We start from the raw sequence: 4,833 nt of genomic DNA, 5'->3' as shown, positions 1-4,833 counted from the left end.
TGAATTTTCACAGATACAATTCTGGCATTCTTTGGAGCATTTTTCATTTTTAACCCTACAAGGGCAAGCAATTCTGCCTCTTTTAGATAAACAACTATTTTTGCATTTGCACCCACGTTTTTCTAATTCCATCTCTAGCCTTACAACGATACGAATAAAATAAAACTGTGCCGATAAGCAAAACCAAGGGTCCAAGACACGCGGTCGGACAATTAAAAACATTGGTTTTTGCAATACTTCTTAAACAGGAAACGCGACGAAATATAGTTCCTTGACTTCCGTTTTCGTTTTTTCCCACCCGCCATTTGACCCACCCGTTATTTTTTACCCTCCCTCAAAATTTTTCCCGCCCTGTGTGCCAGAGAGCTTGCGTTGCCCTTTAAATTGAAACATGTGCAGGTCCAAAATGTATAGACTTTGATCAAACATATTTTCTTCCTACCTCTGTAAAAGACACATATCAAACAGTTTTTTAATAAAATACTTACTCTTATGATATATTATCAGCAATACTAGAGATTACTATGTTATAATCTTTAACGTTTGTGTAGAACGCATTATGTACTTTATGGCACGGCCCACTGCGCATGCGCTCGCGTTCTCTCGCCCCATAGCGGCCCGCTCAATCAGCCCAAAATAGAGAATGCCATTTGTGGCCGCTTTGTAGGCTGGAGCCCTATAATCTGACCCCTCTTTAACATTGAATCCTACGGAGATATGTTGTTTTTTGATTTATTATGAAAAAGATTAAGAATTAATAGGCATTTTCAAGGAAATGAAAGGTAAATCAAATCTTTTTATACGTTTTAATCACTTTTTCAAAATTTTTACGTTTGTTTTTCCCGCCGAAAATAATATTTTAAAATCACCAGATGTCAGATGCTCTCGCTACTGAGTCAGCTGTTACAGTTGACAACACGTCGATGAAAAAGACTGCTTGGATAATCACAATTAACGCTTGTAGCTAAGCCAATAGCAAATATTTTAATAACTGGGAAATGGAAAGTAAGTTATTATTTAAATATTTACAATCCATAATATGGAGAAGTTTAAACAAAGTTATTATTTATCTGTTTCCAGGAATGACTGCCGTAAATGTTGTATTGGACGTTTCACATTTGGAGAAACTTTATCGTTTGAGGCTTAAAACTAAGTTCTTTAAGTTTCTCGTAACAAGCTGAAATTTAACCGTGTTATATTATCAACTAAAGGTGGAATTATTTTGTCACAGATAAATTTTGCAGAAGTTGAAGCATGAGTGTCATTGCAATCACACTGTAAAAGAGGACATTTAGAAAGCTTCGGCAAATTGTTACAAATTTCAGGAGTTTCTCGTAAATATGGAATCGCTCCCTCTATGAAGGTCAAAACAATTGAGATAATCAAACAAACTTCTGCTTTGGATATTTTAAACCACCTCTGTCTGATAGTTAAATTAAACCAAGGAGCGGAGAGTAGTAAATCCCAATTCGAAATTTGATTCGTTTAATCAATAAATCTAATATTTGTTTGAATTTGGTTACTTGATTTTTAAGAGGCAAGAAAATGACTAAACATTATTTAAATTTTTGAGGGACTACTAATTTTTAATTTCAGGTCAGTATATCCCACCCCTAAGGGTCTAGAGACGCCAGTGCATTTATAACCAAATTGTTTACAGGTTCTTTGAAAATGTCAAGCCCCACAATTGTCTGTTAAAGATGAATTCTGTACCTTTATCTGTGTCACTAAAGTGTAAACTGCATACTACACTTGATGCTGATGTGTCATTTATTTTGTAATTATCACGTGATGTGATATGATTTTCAGCCATCTTTCTCACTGGATTTCATCACTTTTTTAGATTTGCAATAAGGAACGCAAAAGCATTTTAATCTAGTTAAGTAAGGGTAACTAAATTGTTGAATAAAAATTATTTAAGTTTCAATAGTTTGTATAATCTAGTGAATCCATTGACTTATTGATAAATGAAATTCGAAACCATATAAATATATGTTGGAGCTTATTCTTAAAAGGGTTTCAAACAATGTAAATCTTAGAACATGTTTATAATAAAAGTGAACAAATTCCACCTAAATAAACATTTATTTTCTTTAGAAGATAATGAAAATTATATAGTTACATCAGAAATTCGTGTATTTCTGGTTATATGTATGGAAAAATGGCTACAAGACAAGGTAAAAGTTGTAAATAAAACTAACTAGGGTTAACTTTCTTGCTAAACAATTTGAAAAAAACTGAATTATAACCTAATTTTTTAAGTTATAAATGGAAAGATAACTTTCAATTACAAAATAAAAATGAAAAAAATTAGCTTTAAGAATATTTAAGTACTTTTTAGCAGCACGTACTCATCAGCTGTTGAGTTTCCCACCATAGAGTATGATGTTAAATCGGTTGTAAAAAGACGCGTTTTTAGGGTTGGGACGAAGCGCTCCCGGCGGAAGACGATGACACTAATCGCTAAACTTTTGATTCGCGCCAATACATGGATTTGAAATTCTTTGAGCGGGCCGCTATGGGGTGAGAGAACGCGAGCGCATGCGCAGTGGGCCGTGTTTATGGTGACCGATTCCAAACTATCGAGTAATGGCGTCGTACAAAAGAAACTACAAACTGGGCTACCAGATATTTAAAAAGGACTTTAGTGCGGCCAACTTAGATCAGCTGTTTCGCAGTAATTGGCTGTGATTGTAGAAATAATTCATCAGATGAAAATAATGAAAATAAAAATTAAGAAAATAATAATATAAAAAATATAAAAATTAAGAACAGAAAAAATTAATTAAATAATTAAGTAGTTTTGATTTAACACGTAATTTCATTAATACACGTTAAATAAACTCGTAAATTTAAATAATAATTTTCTTAATAAAATTAATATTTTGTGGTTCATTGATCATTATCCGCTCAAATACAAATACAGGTGAAAAAATTAAAATTAATTGCTGATAAACGCACCTCTAGATAGCATTGATGGACGAAACATTTCGGACGAATAATGGAGATCCATGCGACGTCGATTGGGCTGAATATCGGATGTCGCGAAATTGGTTCTACGAGGACTAAAATGGGACGTCCGTTATTCGTCCCGTAGGACGAATTTTGGACGGGACCAAGCTGGGCTCTATGGACCATGCTGGGACGTCCCAGGGACGATTTGTGTTTTCTGGGTTGTTTCTCCTAGCCTTTAATCTTATTTTAATTTGTTCGCCAAGCTCGATCGACATGCCAAGTGTAAATTATCGTTTATCAACGTCTCCCATTGCACACTTCCACGCATTATAGAAAGTTTCGGTGATGTCAGACATGAAAACCTTTGCATTAATTAGGCCACTTTTTGTTTTGACGCAATCGAAAAACAATTGCACGGCAGCGGTACTCTCGCGGTTACTATACAATGGGACGTCCGTTATTCGTCCCGTAGGACGAATTTTGGACGGGACCAAGCTGGGCTCTAAGGACCATGCTGGGACGTCCCAGGTACGATTTGTGTTTGCTGGGCCCAGCAAACACAAACACGTCCTATGGACATCCGATAGACGTCACACTCGGATCTTGCCTTCGTCCGTAGGACATCCCAAAATCCGGGGTTGAGGTCGGTTGGACGTTAAAGGACGTCCAAATGTCCGGTTTGTCTATAGCCATAGTACGTCCCGGGGATGAGTTTTCGGACGTCCAACGGCTATTACGGCGATCGTCCCCTGGATGTCTTTCTATAAAACCTAGAGATGTCTTTAGGCCTTTAATTTGGTTCAATCATGGCTCAATAGGGATGAAACTAGGACGTTCATTGAATATCGTATTCTGAACAAATAATTTAAAAAGCCAAACTTGATATTAAAATTTTATTCAAAACATTAAAAAACAAGATAATGGAAAAAATTCAGCAACAAGTGTACAATTTGATTGTAATAACACGAACTCTGCAAGTATTAGCAGTTAACATATAAATTACAAAACTTATATAGTTATTTAATTTTTATATAATAAAATAAATTTCGAACTAAACTATTAAAAAATTAAATAACCTTCCTTATACAAATGTAAAAAAAACCAATAAAATTAATTTTTAAATCAGAAGCAAAATAAAACTAAGCCATTTTATACTATTCCTTAAAAAAATTAAGACTATCGGATGAAAAATTGTACTCTAGCAATTACTGTTTCTCGAAGCTTAATTTTAATATCTATCCAAATCTTACTTTTGGAATTATAATTTAACTATATAAAATATCACAGTATAAAATAAAGCTTTAGGCGAACCGTTCAGTGAGAGTAATGAATAATAAACTTAAAAAGTTAAATTGAAACATGTTCAGGTCCAAAATGAACTTTAAAAACAGCGAACCTTCCCTAACGTTAGGAGAATTCAATGCAAATCTTACTTTTGGAATTCCAAATCCAATATATAAAATATAACAGTATGAAATAAAGCTTTAGGCGAACCGTTCAGTGAGAGTAATGAATAATAAACTTAAAAAGTTAAATTGAAACATGTACAGGTCCAAAATGAACTTTAAAAACAGCGAACCTTCCCTAACTTTCGGAGAATTCAACGCTAATCTTACTTTTGGAATTCCAAATTCTCTATATAAAATATAACAGTATGAAATAAAGCTTTAGGCGAACCTTTCAGTGAGAGTAATGAATAATAAACTTAAAAAGTTAAATTGAAACATGTACAGGTCCAAAATGAACTTTAAAAACAGCGAACCTTCCTTAACTTTCGGAGAATACACTGCAAATCTTACTTTTGGAAATACAAATTCAATATATAAAATATAACAGTATGAAATAAAGCTTTAGGCGAACCGTTCAGTGAGAGTAATG

General features: G+C 33.9%; 1 long non-coding RNA gene across 1 annotated transcript; it reads left to right on the top strand.

The window, feature by feature from the left end:
• Positions 1-687: 687 nt before the first annotated feature.
• Positions 688-1,424, top strand: LOC149923358 (uncharacterized). The gene is made up of 3 exons (XR_016477058.1): positions 688-782; positions 873-1,005; positions 1,081-1,424. It is a non-coding gene; the product is annotated as an uncharacterized LOC149923358 (long non-coding RNA).
• Positions 1,425-4,833: the final 3,409 nt, after the last annotated feature.

The sequence above is a fragment of the Leiobunum rupestre genome, chromosome 10, assembly GCF_980474605.1.
Source record: "Leiobunum rupestre chromosome 10, qqLeiRupe1.1.hap1, whole genome shotgun sequence".
In the NCBI taxonomy this organism is placed as follows: Eukaryota; Metazoa; Arthropoda; class Arachnida; order Opiliones; family Sclerosomatidae; genus Leiobunum; species Leiobunum rupestre.
Note: the sequence above shows the minus strand (reverse complement) of the source record. Positions and strands in the feature narration are given on the sequence as shown.